Below are 19867 nucleotides of genomic sequence, written 5' to 3'. Positions count from 1 at the left end.
TTGCATTTAATTGAACTATCTTATTCTGACTTCATCAAGGTACTCGATTTGTAGAGTTGCCTTAAAAATGGAAAAGCTTACGTATTTCATTTTAAATTCATCATTAATTTTCCTCTCCTCTTTTTCTTTTCTGGCCCTATAAAACTTCAGTTTTCATGCTTGAATTTAATTGTCGTTTACTTCTTAACTACAAAATTAGAGGATATTTACTAAAGTTTTCAGTGAGGAAACCTGCTCATTGAACTTTTCCAAGACTGTGCCACCATGCAATAAAAATTTTAGAAAGATATACTGTTAGATTTTCTTTTCTTTTCAAACTTTTGTTCTCTTGGGCAATGAATGTAAAAACTCTGCTTGGCAGTATTTTTTTAAGCTAAATTATGAGTAATCTGAAGAGTTGTAGTAAAACACAGGTTTTGAGGTTTATTTCGTAAACTTGAAGTATTAACGAAAGACTTATCTTGAGTTAGTACTGGAGTAAATGTAGGTGACGGTAACCGTATTCATTCTAATATGCTACCTCCTTTCACATAGTAGACTACACCTCCTCCATGAGCAAAATCCTGCAATGCTGTGCTGTGTGCATGTATAATAAGGCCCCTTCTATCTGATCCGTGACATTACAGCTTATCTTCCTATAGAACATTCATGTACAGAACTGAGGTATAGCTTCGTGGTAGAATACTTGCCTATCACGTGCAATGCCCTGAGTTCTAATCCCTAGTACTGTAAAAATAAGTAAATAGATAGATAAGTGCAATTCATGCATAATTTTAACTCTAGGTCCTAAATCTTTCACCTTTAAGTCTTTAATGCTTCACATGAGTAAAGTAGAAGCATTGTTTTTTTCTCCTTCCCGTCTTCTTTCCTTTCTCTCTTTTACTGAAACTTTACATTTCTTGGTACAACAGAATGAACTTGAGAAACCCTAAAATATCACAGAGTATTGTTTAAGGTTTGGTTTGTGGAAGTGATATCAGCACATTTTTCAAGCTGAAGTAAAAGATTGTGACAACATATTAGAAACACATAAATAAGACTGATAAAATACATGACTTTTGGATTCTGTAGGTACCATCTTTATATCTAAGTTAAGAACATTTTAAAGAAGATTTTTAAATTAGTTCATATTTAAGTAAATAGATGAATGTTGTTTGGTTAGGCAAATAAGGAGGAATTGAAAAGAGGAAACAAGAATGCCTTAAATAGTTCAACTTCCTTGTTGACTACAAAACTATTCAATAATCAATAAATATTCAAGTGCTAGATGCTGTATGTATATGTATGTATGTATAGGAAATTTTAAAACTCAGTTTTTATGTGTTTTTACTGTAGCAAATTTGGTTCTGAAGTGTCTGAATTAAATGTGAACAAAGGAAGATCTTTGAATCTCAGGGAGAAACAAAAATATCAGAGAATATTAGGAAATCTCAGATGAAATGTGCTTAGTAAAAGTACTTATTACTTAATATTAACTATATCTCAAATGTTACTAGACAAATATTTGGAGAAAAAGAAACCTCTAGTGAGTCCTTTGAGGTCCTTGTCTTCTTTTAGATCCATAATTTGTTTGTACGTAGAGGTTGTAACCATAAATTGTTTTATTCATTAAAATTATATCATAAGCACTATCTAATCATCTTATTTTTGGATTTTTCATGCAAGTAATTACATCAGGATCTCATTAGGCCACTACCCCTTTACATATTTATTACTGTCATTTTTAAAAACATTATAGTTGATTACAACATTTATTATAAATTTCACATGTTATACAACCACTTTTCTTTGGACAAATTTCCTTGCAATAGTTCAATGGGACAAATATTTGAGGAAAGCAAACTAAACTATGTTCACCTCATAAAAGATGCCATATAACTGACTTATGTTACCTCATCTAATATGTTTATGAACTAAGTAATATCTCCTGCTTGCATGTGAGAAAAATGAAGTTCAGCAATAACTAATTTAACCAATGTCTCCTAATTAGTAGATGGAAAAATGTCAGTGTACTTCATTCTCATCTGAGCCAGGACTAAGGAATCCAGAATTTGCCATTCCACCAGGACATGCTACTAGCTGAGAAGGGGCAGAATTAGCAAGTAAAAGGGTATAGATATTTTCAAGTTTCTGGAAACATTATTATGTAAATGAGCATGCCAATATATTTTGCCAAAGATTTACAACTTTGGATATCATTATTTTTTAAATTTTGCTAATTTAAAATGACACATGGTTTTAATCAGATTTTATTAACTACAGCAATGACAGAAGCTACAATTACTAATTTAAAAATGTCTCACCTCTTTTTTTTATATTTTTAGAAAAGGAGGATTAAGCATTAACAGGTAATTATTTAGCATTAACTGAATTTTTTCCATGTCCAGAAGCAGTTTTAAGGACTTTACACATTTAATCCTCAAACGGTTTGCAGTGTAGTTGTCAGGATTATCTATTGCCAACCAAGAGACAATAGTTCAGCATTTAAAACAATGCATTCTGGGGCCAGTGTGCCTGGGTTGATATTCTTACTCTGGGGAATGTTAGATCTCAAAATTTAATTTCTCATATGTCCCTTTTTTCATGAGCATGGCAACAGTAGCATTGTCTTAGCATTTGCTTCAACTTAGTCTCCCTGTGTCTCTTCTAATATATTAATTAGCACAATCATAGTAGTACATAGTCACTTCCTTCATTCTGGAAAGCAGTGCCCAATACCCATAAGTTAAAGGAGATATTTACTTTGGCCCACAGTTTCTAAGTTGTATTCCACGGTTGGCAGACTCAAATACAGAAAATGACATGGTAGAAGGATCTAGTGGAGAAAAAAGCTGCTCACATCATGGCAAACAGGAAAAAGAGAAAAGGGAGAGACCTGGAAGAAAGATATGTGCTTCCGGGTCATGCCCCCAGTGACCCACCTCTTCCAACAACATCACTTCCTCCTAACAGCAAATCAACTATACTGCCCTCATCATTCAATCACTTTTCAAAAACTCCTGCCTATGATCACATGAGGCCTTGCTCTAAACCGTCATAGTACCTAACTGATTAGATTGATAGGCAAATAAGTGAGTTAATGTTATAAACAGTATAAAGAGTATCTAAAACATATTAAGCTTCATATAATTCTTATTTTGTGGATGAAGAAATTGAGGCATAGGTAGGCTGCATAACCTGACCCAGGGTATGTTAACAGCTCAAGATGCTGGCAAAGATAAGTAGGATTCTGAACTCTACTATCTTTTTTGCTTACTGGACAGTGCTTTAGTTCTCAGTGCATGCTAAGAATAGTTTTTCAATGTAACAAAACTTGAAAGAAAAAAACCCCAAATTAATAATTTAACATTATCCTGAGAGGAACGAGGGTATATATTTTTAAGTATGATTCTCATTATTACACAACTGTGGAGGCCTATGTTAGAGGATTCTTTTTTTCTACCTGTGAAATAAACTTTTTCATTGGAGTAAAAGGTAGAGCTTCAACTTTGAGAGGTAGAAATTGCACAATTCATAATCTGTGGCCACTTAATTCAAAATCCATCTTTCAATGAGTTTTTTAAACTCCGTGGTTTTGTTCCACATGTGTTAATAACTTACCTATCTCATAGAACAACTTCTTTTATTAAAATTTGCTGTTTTAGAACTCTCCCATACTCTAAACTCTATCAGGATAATTCTACTTTTTTTTGCCATTTCCTCTTTGTCGCTGTGGTATGTCCCCCAGAGTGGGAATTTGACTCCCCATCTAGCTTCAACAAATTTCTCTTTCCATCTTTGTCCATTTATTTTCTCCTTTTATTCCTTTGCTTGAATGAAATCAGTTCATTCTCTAAAAACACCCATGCTGTCTGTTGCTCTTTAGAGGAGGCAGTGCCTTGCTTGCACCTGTGCTCCTGTTTATTCAGGGGCAAAGGACACGCTTCTGGGCAATGCTGCTGTTTTGGGATTCTTGTTTACCTGCTATCACTCAACAGTCCCATGATGCCTAAAACCTCTGCCGTCAAAATGAGGAACCGAACTTCCTGACAACGTGATGACATCCAGAAACTCTCCATTCCTTGGCTCTACTTCTCTCTCTGTGGCTTCTGCCAACTCTTGGAGAATTCCCCTATCCATAACATTTTTAGCAGTTCTTTGCTTCTTCAGCTCAAGCTCCTATTTCCTTTTGATTCTGATTGCAAACCCACACAATCCTGCCCTTGATGTCATCAGTGTCTTAAATCATTCTAGCTATAAAATCTTAAATTATTCCACCTTCATATATGTCATAATTTCTTATCCCTTCACCTGTCTCCCATCTCTAGCTTGGACCTAGCATATTCTCTCTGAACATCCACCTAGGAAAAATCCAATCCCTCCTTTAAAGATTATTTTAATTTCTATTAACTCCATAATGTATGGTGCACTCATTTATCACAAATTTCTGTTCACCTACTGAACCTTCACCTCTCAGAGTGATCCACATGGAATAATGCGAACTGTGAGGCCCTTATCAAGTCCACTAAATGAGAACCCAAGCCCTAACAAAAGTTCAAAGTAGCTCATGAACACATTGAGTTTGAGATGCACTGTTCTAGCTTGATATTTTCTAAACTGGGATATTAAGGGCTCCATAGTAGAAGTACCCGGGAACGTGTAGAAATGCAAATTAGCAGGCCCATCTGAGCTTGCTGAATCAAAAGAACCAAAGTTGTGAGTCAGATGTCTGTGTTTTAATATTCTCATCAGGAGATTGTGCTGGACCCTGAAGTTTAAGGAGTTGACTATACATTCCATAAAGAGTAAGCATCTAGTTTATCTTGGTATTCCAGGGCATACAGTAAGCCATTTTACAAACATATAGTAATTAAATGAGTGAGAAGATAAATGGATGCGTGAATCTTAACAAATAATCTATTCTTTCCTTTCTTTGATAGGCGTAAAACATTATTTATACTTCTTTTATAATATATATGTTTGCTTACTTAAATGCCTACTCACTTATGATTTCTGAATGTATACTATGTCTTTGAGTCCTCTCAGTCATTTAATTTGATTGAAATGATTTTATCCTACCTATTTCTATTTTTCACCACCAACTCACACTCCCTTTTCCCATGACACATTGTTTCTGATTAAGTGAAAGACCAAACACAAACTCTGAGACAGGTGAGAAACTGGACTATTGGAGTTTGTGTCTTCATAAGAGCAGAAATAAATCTTAGGAAACAAAATTGAAAATGAAAGTGAGAAAGCTGAGTGAATGTGCTTTGAGAGAGAATGGTTTCTGGCTATGCTCATAACTTATTCTGGGATGAAATGGCTCTGTTCGCTGCTGTCAAAATGTGAGGGGTGTGGTGCAAGTGTTGTTGGGAACTAAAGGCAGCTGGGGTCTGAAAGGAGCTCCTCCTGTCCCAGGCAGCACTATGATTTTCTTTGCCCAAAGAAAGTCTTTCAGTTTCCACCAAGGAAAACCCTTCAATGAAACTGTCAGATGAGATAGCTCACGCTACTCTGGGCAGCAGAACCTCATGCATCCTTTTCTCTGACCAGGGGTGATGGTAAATAATAGCCTTTGTCTGCCACTTTGCTATTTCCAACAACTCCAACAGCTCTGCCAAGCGGATAGCAGTGAGCAACACAAAAAGCAACACACGTGCTGATGTGACCCTCAGTGTTATATTGTAAGCTAATAAAGACTGTTTTGTTAGTTTGGTCTTTTTCTTAATGAGCCACACTGTAAAAAGAAAAAGCAAACAAGAAACAAAAAAGGCAGTTTCGTGGTGTATCAAAAGTTTGTAAAAGTGTGAATGACTTTGCTAAGACAGTGATTAATTCATATATCTGAGACATGTGATGAGCAGTTTGCCAAAGTTGTTAAATGGGACCCATATTTTAGCAGGCCTCACTAAAGATGGATCAAGTCAGCAGGTGGTACTTGCACATCCTTTAGTAAGACGCTGTAGTCCAGAGGGCTGACAGAGTATCAGTTAGTCGTGCTTTCCTGGAAAACGACGGAAAGCTCCACATGGCTTACACTTAGGGAAATGGCGATGTGTCTCTCAGGAAACCAGGCATTCTTTATTTCATTTACAAAATGTGGCAATGTGCAGCTGTCATTGTGTATTATCCAGTACGCTTAGGAAGGCTGAAGCCAAGTCAGAAGGATCATCAGAGCTCTAACCTATATCTCACTTGAAGTAGTAGTTTCTTTGAATACAGATGTTGTGTCTCAGTTACTTTTCTCTCCCTGCTGAGACAAAATACCAAACCTGTAAAGTTAAGGAAGGAAAGATTTATTTAGCTCACAGTTTGTGGAGATTTAAGTTCATAACCAGCAGGGTGGCATGGGATAGGGGCAACAGTTCAAGGCAGAAGACAGCAAAAGCAACAGGAGCAAAGAGGCGGGAGAACAAATCTCTTTTCCTCCTTTTTATTGTATGCAGGCTACCCTGCCCCCCCAGGGCAAGTGTACTACTCACACAATCTCCATGCTGTCTTATTGCCAGGATGAGGATGTTTACAAAGTAAGGACCCTGTCCTCCTGCTGAGTGACTTAAACTTCTAAGCTACTCAAATTGACACAATGTATCAACCATTACATATTGGTAATGAAAATCATGAATTTCAGAACAGGTAGACTAAGAAAAATACATTCCTTTAAATATATATCTTTTTATTTCTTTTGCAATAGAAACGATTCTTTGAAAGAAATTGATATTAGGGTATCCTAATAAAGTTGATATTGGGGTACCCTATCAAACTGCATTTTATAATTTGAAAGCTAAATGATGTCTTCATGGAAAGACTAAGCGAATTTCAAAGATGTTCACAGGATATTTGTCAAAGGCACGTTATTGTAATCAATTACTCTAAGAGAAATATATATTTTCTATAATTTTAAGAAAATGTATTTATAATATTCTTTCAAGTTTTTGGCAAATATACATACACACAGAGAGATGTATGTGCTATGGTTTAGATCATTAAACCCTTCAACGATGATGTTAGAGTCTCATCCCTGGCCTGGTGCTATCAAGAGGTGCTAGAAACTTTGAAGGAGGGTCTAGGGGGAGGTCTTTTGGTCACTGCAGCCCACCGTTGAAGAGCACTATGGAGGCATGGTCCCTCCCTCTTTCTCTTTTCCTTCTTGTCCATGAAGTGAACAATTTTGCTGCATCATGCGTCCCTGCCATGATGTATTGTTTCATCACAGACCCAAATCAATAGGACCAGAACCTCTAAAACTCTGAGCCAAATGAGACCTTTTCTCTTTGTAAGCTGATTAGCTCACATATTTGTTACAGTGAAGATCAGTCTACACAGAGGACGGGGTGAGGGTGAGCATCTTTGAATGACAGCTTTTGCTCAAATGTCAGGGTTCCTTATTTATTGCAGCATCACCCCATTTTCATCTCACATTCTCGAGACCACTGACTTTCTCTCCTGTTTTGTCCATATAATACATATAACCTTTCAAAATATTAGTTGGCTGTTTATTGCATTTATTGTCATTTGTCTCTTCTTACCTGAAAGTAGGCTTCATGAGCTTGGAGTGTTTGTACATTTTGTGTCAGTTTATCCCAGGCACCAGAACAGAGCTTAGGGTACACAAGTACTTAGCACATACAACTGTTGGCTGAATGAATTGTGGAGGAATAGTTAATAGCAACTCTTAGTCACAGTTGCTTCTATTGCTTTTCCCTGATGACTAGGATATCATTTCTTAAATGTGAATGAAAAGCAGTCTTAGTGAGAAAGAATCTTACTGAGAAAGAAAAACATTTTCTCTTTCATCAGGAAAAATAATGGTTGGGTTCATAGTCTTGATACTAGGACCATCACAAATTCTTAGGTGGTACTTAGAATTTAGCATTGCTAAAGCTTTCTACCTACTACATTTATAAGCCTAGATGTCTTATTTGCCCAAATCCCTCATAGTTACTTAGGGTTTTATCACCTGAAACTTGCACATATAGTATTTGCACTGTGTCCATCTTACAGCTGAAGAAATATAAGACTACAGAGGTAGCAGGATACTGAAACTCACACAGATCTTAGTCTAATAATGGCAATGGAGGGTTAGATTGCTGGATAGTAATCAACTGGCCATGGTTATTGCATATTTCTCTCTTGATGCTATTCATTTAGAAGGGTACTGAATACTTTCTGCATGCGAGGCCTTATTGCAGATGCCATTGAGCCAGAACTAATTCAGGCTATCATGGAAAGTAGCGTATCGTGTGTTGGTTGGTGATACATTTTTGCATAAAAATCTAGCAAAATAGGGATATGCAGTAGAGAGAGAATGATAGGATTGGAAAGAGTGCTTTACTAAATATGATACTCATATAATAAGTCCTATCAACAGGAGTGAATTTTTGACCTTTGAGAAGAGGTTTGAAGGGAATGAAGAGGTCATTGGACTGAGAAATGCAGTCTAGATAGGGGATACAAAGAGATGACAGTGGCTGGGGTACAGTGTGTGAGAAAAAGGAGACAGGAGATGAGCTCTACTGAAACAGAATAAGGTTGTGAAGTGAGGATGTAAGGAAGGAGTTAATTTTTCTCTGACAAGGGATTTAGTCTTACACTTGAGAGTTGTTTCCATGTGTGCCGTGTGGAGGACAGATGCAGAGAACAAGTCCAGGTGCCTTTGTTCTATGCGAGATCTGATGATGCTACGAACTAAGGTAGTGAAAGAGATAATATCAGGGATATATTTCAAATGTTGACCAATAAAATTGCTGAAGTTTGTAGAGATGGGCCTCATCCCAGGCGTTGGTGCCATCTGTAGGAGGGCCTCTGGTTCCCACACTGTAACATTTAATGAGCTGAGACATATCAATGCAATGTCAGTTTGAAAACTTGGAAGCCTGGGATGTCAGAACGAGGCTGATTTCTTGCTTCATGCAACACTCAGATATTAACATATGAAAAGTAGAAGGCCAATGCATAACTTCATTTTTTTCAAGAATAGAATGTTTGTGTTTATTAATTTAGCAAGGAAGGGGAGCAAGCAAGGGAGGGAGCAGAGAAGGAAGGGAAAAAGAGAAGATGGAAAAAGAATGAAGACATTTAATGTATTAGGGCCAACTTCCCACATGGCAGAGCAGAAAAGTTGGAGTTAGATAGGTAATATGGTATCCCTATATCTAGTATTATAAACATATACTTACTGAGGGGCAAAAAATATACACTTGTTCTTTGTCCAGAACATATATGTGTCAGGATAGAGTCCAAGAGGCTGTGGTCAGAAATTATACTCTTCTCTCTTGTTCCTCTACCTGACCAATGGCCAGTACAACCACCACTGACTGTGCTTTCACATGTATTCTTCCTTTCTATTTCTCCCTTTATATTTATTGATAAAATTGACAGGTTTCACTCTAGCTTTGGTCTGAGATTGCTCTGTTGCTTCTGTGACTTTGTCATTCACATCTATTTTTTATCTGTTTTAATCATAAAGGATAAAGAATGTTGTTTCTCAGTTATCTTGATTATACATCCCCATTGTAGCTAACATAGGTGGTGCTTCTAAAATTCCATTCAACAGATTTATATGCTGCTTATAGGGATTGGAGCAAAGCTACTTCAGTTTTGTTTTCAAACCTAAGAACGAGTTAGTCACTCTCTACTTTGCAATCACTCTGCTCAATCAGAATGGCTTCTTACTGTCTCAGTTGAGTATACCTAAAGCCCAACCTTTTGGATATATGTAGTCAAGCTTCCAGAACATGTCACTGTTGAGCAAATTTCCTTGAGTGTTTAAATTTCTTAAAGCTTTTTCCCAAACCATGTTTAATTTTTAATAAGATGCTTGTCTTGTTCTCTATAACCTTTATATTTTTAAAGGATTAAACTTAAATAGATTGTTATACTTTGTTATTTTAACATCCAAATAGTATGTTTGGGAGAAACATCTCAATTGTTTCATGGAGTCCTTTGTGCTTAAGGGGAAAATGGTCAAATTTCAGCTGATCCTTTATTAGGGTTGAAGAGATTAAAGAATCAAACGATGATTAGATCTCATCATGTGTATTTATGTGATTTTAGTAAATACTATATACCTAATCCATTTATTTGTGTGAAAACTTTGTTCCTATCAGCTAAAGTTGGTAAAGCATGTGTCCTATTTGTCAGCAAAATGTCTTAAAGTATAAAAATTGGTTGAAGTATTCTCCTAAAATGTATAAAACAAATATTTATTTAAGCAAAAGAAAGTTAATATCAAATTGTAAAAGAAAAAGTTTGCCTTCATTCCAAAGAATCAAAATGACAGGGATTATGACAAGATAAAAAAAATATAGATTATTAAACTGAACAGTTTGTGAGAAAAGATAACATTTTTCCCAGATGTTATAAAAAAAGAAAATCAGTTTAGTCTTAGATTTTATGCTGGCCTTGCCATTAGAATAGTATCTCATTGGACCATTTTGGAAATTTACTAATGAAAAAGGTTTTGGTGCATTTTTTATAAATTAGCTTTTGTTTTGATACCGGGAATCGAACTTAGGACCTTGGGTTTGCCAGGCGGGCACTTGTGCCACTGAACCATATCCCCGGCCCTAAATTAACTTTAAGATGCATTTTTAGGTGAAATTTATAGTAAAGACATACAGTTGTCCCTCACTATATCATGGTTCACTTATTGCAGCTTCACAATATGGCTGTTTTTTTTTAAAAAAGTATGTAATTCTGTATCACAGAGTTTTCGCTATATTGCAGGATTTTGCAATCTATAGGTATTTATATAATGTTTATGATTTTAATTATTTTGCCTAAAAATTTAAAACAATATAAAATATAAAAATGTTAATTCAAACATATTAAAAACATTACATCAAAATAAAATACAATATGTATTTCATCAATGGATGAATACTGTACTGTACACAGTTGAAATACAGTACGCCACTACCGCTTGTGCAAGTTTGCCAAAGTGAGATTGTACATAGCACACTATTGGCTGATGGAATGTAAGGTGACCAACTACAGCACTGTGTTCTGTATCCTGGGCGCTGATTGGCAGAGATCATAGCTTTACTCTGTTTGCTCTCCTGCACTGTGCCCATACGTTCAGCATCTCTCCTTGTCCACTTCACAATGAGTACCGTATAGAATTTTACATGTTGTTTAAATTACGTAGGTTTAAGAGTGTAGGAAGTGTTTAAGAGCATATGTAGTGTTTATAAGAGTTTGAGAAAGGTTAATAAGAGAGTGGGAAAGGTTTATAGGAGTGTGGGAAGGGTTTATAAAGCCTTAAAATATATATAAAGAATAAAATAAATATAACGTGACTTCTTTGAGGATTTTCATCTATATCAGGGGTCTCTGGAACGCAACTCCCGAGATAGGTGAGGGATCACTGTTTTACTCATATTTACTTGGAGAGAGAGGGGGATCCTCAAAAACAACAATATTGAAAAGGTATTTTACAAAAATATCTAAACATCTAAAACACAAAAATGATAAGTAGAATAAACTGAAAAATCTAGAAATGTTTTTAAATGCCTTTCATGTATTAATGGCTTCATAATTTAAAATTTTTCTGTGTACCAAGATTTCCTATACTCAGATTTCAACATAAAATGTCCTGACTGCACATTATCATGTCCTGTCATCCTATTTTCCATTGTCACATGCCCTCAATGTAATTTGTTATTCAACTTGGTGAGCTGGAAGGGATCTTAATTGGATTCATGGACAGGAGCCAAAATTCATCTCTTCAGTTTCACTGAGAACACCTGGGTAGGCAGATCACGTGAGAGCTCTGGTACTGGCAGTGCAGTACATTTTACAGCAGTTTCAAGACTTGATTAACAATAGGAAGAAAATTCAGACCAAATCTGTTCATGGACTCAGAATTTGAGGGAATGAAGTGAATGTTAGTGATCACTTTTTTGCCATGCTTAGTCTATCAGAACTCAATGCAAATGGAAATTGAAATATATGCTCCTATAAAACAATTTTTTAAATATTTTTGGAGAGATTTCTGATTTAGCTCCAAAATCTTAAGTTGTGAGAGGTTGTCACTTCCTCTGTCAAAACAAAAAGCTGAAAAACATCAACATATTTTCTAGGATGCCTCAGAGAACTGAGTTGATTTCCATAGCTTTGGTAGGAATTCTCTGGAGTCCTGAAAGATGATGCTTTGGACCAATGTTTACACATATCTGTACCAGTATGAATTTAAAACATCATTTGAGTTCTGTACGACAGTGGTTATAGGTAAATATATACATTATAGTAGGGTATGGAAGGACTTCAGAGCTATAAAGAATAAATGGATACTCTGAAGAATAATGGATATTATGTTGCATAAGCCTTGTTTCATCTGTAGAAGACAGTGAGACCAATAGGAATAGACATATAAAACCATCCCCTTCAGTTGTTCTGGAAAAATACCCAGGTGGGGAATAGCTGGGTGGAATAGGACCTCTAGTCCTAGTTTACTGAGGAATCTCCAGACTGATCTCCACAGTGGTTGCACCAATCCACACTCCCACCAACAGTGGAGAAGAGTTCCTTTTGCCCAACAGCCCCTCCAGCATTTGCTATTGGTTGATTTCTTGATGATAGCCATTCTTTCTGGAGTGGGATGGAATCTCAGTGTTGTTTTAATTTGCATTTTTTGAATGACTAATAATGTTGAACATTTTTAAATGTATTTATTTGCCATTCATACTTCTTTATCAGAAACGTGTATATTCATCTCAGATGACCACTTTTGGGTTGGGTCTTTAAATTTTGGGGGCCTGGCTTTTATTAATTCTTTATATGTTCTAGACAAGAGTCCTTTGTCTGAGGGACAGTGGACTAAAATTTTTTCCCAGTTCATGGGTTTTCTTTTCACCCTGTTGGTGGTGATTTCTTCTGATGTGCAAAAACTTTTCAATAAGATAAGATTCCCATTTGTTGATTCTTTGAAGTATTTCCCATGCAGTTTGGTTTTTGTTCATGAACTCTCTGCCTACTCCTATGTCTTCAAGACTTCCACTTACTTTCTCTTCCAGTAGATCTAGTGTTTTTGTTTCAATATATAGATCTTTAAGCCATTTTGACTTTATTTTGATGCAGCAATATATGTGCAACCATGTTTATAGCAGTACAATTTGTAATAGCTAAATCTTGGAAGCAACCCAAATGTCCATCAACTGAGGAATGGTATTTTTATACAATGGAGTATTACTCAGCTATAAAGAAAGATAAACTAGAGGCTTTTATAGGTAAATGGGTGCAAATAGAGACCATACTCAGAAGTGAAATAAATCAGACTCATATGTGTAAACATCATATTGCCTCCCTACTATAAGAACCTGAAAGAGTAAATAAAATCTGAAAGGTACAATAGATATTGTAAAAGGGAAAGAAACTTTTCAAATAGGGAGGAGCAACAGGGATGAATTAGGGGAGAGGAAAATGAAAAAAAGAAGAAAAAAATATGTATACATATATATACAAGATAGCTAAGATAATTCTACTACTAATTTCTATTGATTTATTGAAAGGAACAATTAACGTGTAATTGTTTGATCAATCTTACATGCCTGTATTTGGTTATCTGAGCAACCACTTTGAAGATAACATTATGTAATAGAAGAACCATTGTTAATATCCTATCATCTTGTTTTGAAATTCCATATTATTTTTATTACTTTTTATGCTGTTTTGTTTATGGATTTGTTTTGCTATTTTGCTTTTTGTCTTTTCTCTTTAAAATGAAAAATAAAATTTATATGTATATGCAAGGATAGCTGGGATCGATGTATTAGTGATGTGTATGGTTTATTAAAAGGAACAGTTAATGCTTAAAATTTTCTTTTTTCTTGACCACTGTTGCATGCTTGTATCTGGTAATCAGAACGACTGTTTTGAAGACAGCAATATGCAACATAAGAATCATTGCTGAATTACTACCATCTTGTATGGTGAAGCTCTGTATCATTTCCAATTTTTTTTTTTTTTTGCTATTGTCTTTGATTGTTTAATCAGTCTTGCGTTGTTACATCTGGTGGACTGAGCAACTTCATTAAAGATAACAGTATGTAGTCTAGCAACTATTGTTAATTCCTATCTTTTTTTTTTTGAGGTCATGTATCATTTTTGTTGTTTCTGCGTTGTTTTTCCTTTTGTCTTCATTGTTGTTTTGTTAGCTTTTTTCTCTCTAAAATAAAAAAAAATTGCTTCTGTAAACATGGGTGCATATAAAAAAAATCCCCTTAAAACATCTTCGAGAAGAGGTTATACTGTGCATAGAAGTACAGGAAGATGATTTGCTACAGAACTGAAAAAGAATGTCACTAGCAGTTTCAGACAAAAAGAACATAAACGTCTCATTCATAAACTGAGTGTTATTTTATTCTTTCATCTTCATTCTTTTATTCACATGCATTTCATGAAAAATTCATTCTAACATGTGCCAAGCACAATATAGTACAAGGTGCTCTGGATACAGGAACAAATATGTAGCTATCATTTCTTGAATTCCTACTAAGTGTTTTGCAGCTCAATTAATTCTCAAAACATTTTAAAGACCTACAAACATTGGGATTAAATTACAAGAGGAATTAAATTACATGTGTAAAGCTCTCTATAATTTAGACAAGAACAGATTTGAAGTTCAAAACTCAGGCATGGCTGTTGCCCAAGACCATATTCTTTCACCTTACCACGAGCTCTAACTTTAAAGGACTAAGAGGTTTGGAGAAAAAATAAACATATACACCAATAATAGACATGTAAGCAACTGAAACTCTAAGATAATACGTAACCAAACTGCTGAAGATGATGAAGATTTGACACCACTTACTGAAGATGTTCCTCATCACTAATCTATGCTTTTAAATTAGAAATATGAAGGCAGAAGAACTATGCCCAAGGTCATGTAGAATTTTTTTCTTTCTTACACTGCTGGGACTCAGAGCCAGGGCTTTGTACATGCTAACAGGTTCTCTATCATAGAACAACATCCCCAGCTTTGGAATTTTTAAAAATTCAAAATGGCAATCTTTACAGCTGGAGAAGATGTTCAATATTGTTAGACACTGCCTCTTTATTTTATAATTGAGAAAAATGATGTTCTTGTGATGTAGGATTGCCACGACCAGGAGAGTCTAAACCAGAGTCTAACCCTAAGGAACACTGACGTAGAATTCAGGACTTCTGGCCCTCTATCTTACTGAAGATGCTATTTCACAGTTTAATTTTTCTTGATCAAATTTTAGGAAAATGTGACAGACTTATTTTTTAGACCTTCTCTTTCTTTTCAAAAAAAATATTTTAATGATCTTAGGCTATTTAATTTTGTGCTTGGATATTAGGTATGATGATAGTCATTTACTATTTTTTTGAGACAGGGTCCAGACTGTCCTTGAATTTCCTACATAGTTCAGCCTGGCCTTGAACTTGCAGTCCTTCTGCCTCAACCTCCCAATTATTGGGATTACAGATGTGCTCCACCTGTCTTGGCTCTCTTACTATTATATTGGATGGAACAGTAACATTAATGTTGCAACACTTAATAAAATAATATTTTATGTGTGCATGTAAAGTTCTCATGTGTAGGCCAACAGGTAATGAGCAGGTGGGGAGGCAATGCTATTTTAGGACCGTGTTGTACCTGCTCGTGGTAGCTGGGTATTCAGTTTTCAGGAATTTTGCAAACCAGTTGTGAAATAGACATTATTTAAAAGTAAACTATAAGCGATATTAAAGTAAATGTACTGTCATCAAAACCTATTATTTCTTTATTAATTTACTGCAAGATAGCATTATCTGTTCCCCAGATTATTTTATACCTCCGTCAATTGTATTGGTACCGCTATTCCTTAATCTACTACTTACCTCTTCTCTACCCTGCTTTCAACAACATTGAAAGATATTGAAATACAGATATTGAAATAGGCCACTGATAATGGAAGACTATCACAAACAGAGATCAGCTTGTGCTACCCATGACGTCAACCTCAGTTTGATGTTACAATCTTTAGTTTATACCAGTTAAACTGCTTTTGTGCAGGACCCTGTCCAAATTTGGTGTAGTTTGTGTAAAATTCTCACCTAGACTGGAGGCTAAGTAGCTCGAGAGTGAGGTCAGTGTGCTATGTGCAGCATTGTGAATTTCATCCAACCACAAGAAGACCTAGCTGAGGACAAAAACCTGCAGGTTGAGGATGGTAGAGCAGGAAAAAGAGAAGAACCTGAGCCCTTGGTGGTGTTATTGAACCACTGAGTTAATTAATTCTGGAGTCACACTTCAAGCATCTTGTCATGTGAAAAATATAGCCACTTTTAATTGGGGTGTCTATTACTTGCTGCAGAAAGTAACCTAACTAATACACCAATTACCCTTTTTATAGATAAAAGTCAGCTAATTTCTGCAGCCAAGACAGTTAGGAAAGTTCATTTAAGGTCTTATTAGCACTTCTATTTTAAAGGCTTGTCTTTTTTATTTTTAATTTTAAGTACAACTTTGGCTTAATTATAGCTTCTAGTATATGAAAGCGTTATTTGAGCCTAGATCCTTTATATGAAATGCACCAAAAAGGAACTTTTGAAAAAGTGTGAAAACTCTAAATATATATTGATATAATTATGAGCATGATGAACATCTAATATCTAACTTAAATATAGTTTTCTTTAGCAAAGGAAGTGACATCAAAATCCAGTTATTCAAATATTTACTGAATTGTAGCAGAGAGTTTAGCATTAAGAATTACTGAAGGAAATGAAGTCCATAGGCTACAACAGAAGAAAAGAAGCAGCTGAGCTAACTAGGCTTGTGTGGCTGCTGGCGAGAATCTGGCTAAAAGTTGAACTTCTTCCGCTCTGGAAGGGACTAGTGTAAGCTAAACTGTAAGCAAATACTGCAGACTGGTGAGAAGAGAAGTCTAAAGGTTGCTCTTTTGGAACACCTTGATGCTCTCAACCAGCATGGAGAAAGTTTGTAGATATCCCGAGCATTCAGGTGAGATATAAAAATGGCGGTGTCTCCTGAGTGCACCATGTCACCAATAAGGGGTCAATAAACTTTTTTTCTGTGAAGTACCCAGAGTAAATATATCAGAATCTCTCAGCCATGTGATCTCTCCTGCATCTACCTAACTCTGCTCCTCTGGAATGAAAAAGTCCATAAGCAATAAATGAATGGGGGTAATTATGCTCTAATAAAGCTCTAATTACAAAGTTACCAGATGTTGGTCCAGCTTTGACCCACAGGCCATAGTTTGCTAACTCCTGTTCTAGAGTAAGGCCTGTGAGATACCTATTTATTAAAGCGTAAAACTCAGCTTTGATATTACCCGCAGGAGACTCGGCGGTTTAGACTTTAAGTCTCAGCAAGTTAGAAGGACAAGTGAAGCACATTAAGCATGACGTTAATATGTCTTAAAGAAGCATAACACTAACCTAATGCAAGTTCAAAGTAAATACGTAATAATTTAACTGCCTCCTCAGACAAAAATCCAGTTTTCAAAGAAAAAGGACAAAATCTGATGTATCTAAATCATACAATTTAAAAAGACCAGCACAGAATTTTTTTTTTTTTCCTAAAAATTTTCACAAAATTTTTCTAAAAATTACTACACTAGAGAGAAAAATGAATTTCATGAAAACACTTTGAGATATTCCTGAGGTTTTATTTAGCAGACAAAGCTTTAAAGGAATTATTAATAACTTCAAAAAATAAAAGAAAAAAAATTACCTGAAGTATTAGACAGGTAGGAATCTAATCAATGAAATGAAAAGTATAAAATGAAATAAAAGAGAAAATCTACCACAAAGTCACGATTAACTAAAAATATAGAATTACCACTTGAACATTATACATCAGTGAATTTGAAATAAATGAATAGAAATTATCCAATGTTAAGAAAGGTAAATATTGAAAAAGCATAAATAGGATATCAGTGGTATATAAGATATCAAGGAATCTTAAGCATGTTTAATTGATCACTTAGAAGAAAAAGTAAGTGACAAAATGTCAATGTGAAGTTTAAATTTCAAGTGGTATATATTGATTCTAGACAGACTAGAATCAGTTAAGGATACATAATAGCAGTTTTAGAGAGAAACTATTATAGTGTAATAAAAGGTATCAAACAATGCCAATAAAGAAAAGAAAAATAAAATACTTTCATTCAGTCTATTATGATTTATGTCTAGATGTCCACCCAAAGCCTCAGGTGCTCATGAGTGGGGCTTTGGGGAAGTGAGTGGATGATGGCTGTGCCATGCTGCATGATGGGTGTGTGACGCTGGATCATGAGTGTGTGATGCTACATGACTCTGTCCACTGGTTGCTTTAGCATAGTATTGGGTGTGGGCGATTGATTTATTGAAGAGGAAAGATCCACACTGAATGTGGGTGGTGCCAACAAATATCCCTGCAGCCTGGATGGTATTAAAAGGGAAAGCAGAAGGAAGGCTGTTACTTCCTGCTTGCCTTGCCATGGACTGTTTCTCCTCTGCCATGCCCCTCTACCATGCTGCCTTGCCTTGGAACCTGCTGACCGTGGACTGAAACCTCTGCAAACTCTGACCTAAAGTAAACCTTTCCTCCTTTAACTTTTGAGTCTAGGCTCTTTTTTCCCACCAATGAGAAAATTACTACAACACATTTTGGTACTACTCAGAGTCAGGTCATTGCTGTGTGGTTCAGAAGCCTTTGGAACTTGTTTGTGGGAGGAATTTGAAAAGCTTTGGAGATGCTGGCTAGAGACGCAGCCACAAAATGCTACGAGCCAAGCTTGATGCTCAAAACACCAAAATGCTGATAGAAATGCAGCTAGTATTTGAGAACAAGGATTGCATTGGCAGTTGCACTCCAGGTCATATGTATTATTCTGTGGCCAAAAATTTGTCTGCATTTTGCTCATGTCTGGTGACACTGTGGAAAACAAAGATTAAGGGCAGTGGACTAATTAATCTGATGGAAGAAAATTCAAGACAGTCTAATGTTGAGGCAGTGGCATGGCTTCTATTAGCAGCTTTTAGCCAACTGAACCTTGAAAAGCAAAAACAAAAAACTCAGCAGAATGATTTAAAAAGTTTTTAATTTGGCCAGAAAAAGCTCTGGTAAAGTTGCGGCCTGCAAAGACGGACCAGAGAACTTGACTGCTGAAAAGTTTAGCATTAGAAAACCAATTACTCAGGATCTAGAAAATAGAAATGACCGAGGGTGCCACAAGAACTAGGAGGACTCTACCTTTTGCAGCCTCAAAATTGCAAAGAAGAAAGACTTTACTTTGAGAAGAGAGTCCCAGGGCACCATGTTCCAGAATTTGGCCCTAGACAGTGGGTTCATAACACTCAGCAATCCAGGCACTTGACCCCTACAACCAAAACAAAGAAAGTCTGGCTACTGTTCCAGCTGGCAGCAGATTTTGTTCCCATCCACATGGAAAGTTTCCACCCAGATTTCAGAAGAAGGCCTGGGAAGCCAAGCAGTTGCCCTTGAGAAGGGTGTTTGTAATGCTGAAAATGCAGTAGAGACCCCAGAAGGTTGGAGAAGCCAGAAACATGGATCATGGAGGAAAGCCACAAGAGTGAGCAAAGCTGGCCCATTAGAGACCATGAGGGAGCCAGCCACCAGCAGTGACAAAGGGGCAGGGCAATACAAGCCCTTCTGAGTTCGTATCTTGCCACAGATTGCCCGAGATTCTGGACATGGAGCTGCAAGGTTTAATGATTGCCTTGCTAGATTCTAGTCTTGCTTTGGTGTCATTTGTTTCTCTTGCCCTAATTCTAGCTTTTAGAGTGAGAATGTTTGTTTATCTGATGCTATTGTATGTTGGAACTTTCCTTGTAAGATTTACAGATGTTCATAGCTAAAAGTGCCTTAAATCCCAGAGGAGAGTTTGAACTTGGACTTTTCAGCATTGCT

At 36.0% G+C, this 19867-nt stretch overlaps 1 protein-coding gene across 6 annotated transcripts in view; it reads left to right on the top strand.

The window, feature by feature from the left end:
* Tp63 (tumor protein p63) overlaps positions 1-19867 on the top strand; it is a 206148-nt gene that overhangs the window by 7745 nt on the left and 178536 nt on the right. The window lies entirely within an intron of this gene.

This window comes from Chinchilla lanigera, unplaced genomic scaffold, assembly GCF_000276665.1.
Source record: "Chinchilla lanigera isolate Chin_1 unplaced genomic scaffold, ChiLan1.0 scaffold00019, whole genome shotgun sequence".
In the NCBI taxonomy this organism is placed as follows: domain Eukaryota; kingdom Metazoa; phylum Chordata; class Mammalia; order Rodentia; family Chinchillidae; genus Chinchilla; species Chinchilla lanigera.
This window is presented reverse-complemented; position numbering and strand designations above follow the sequence as displayed.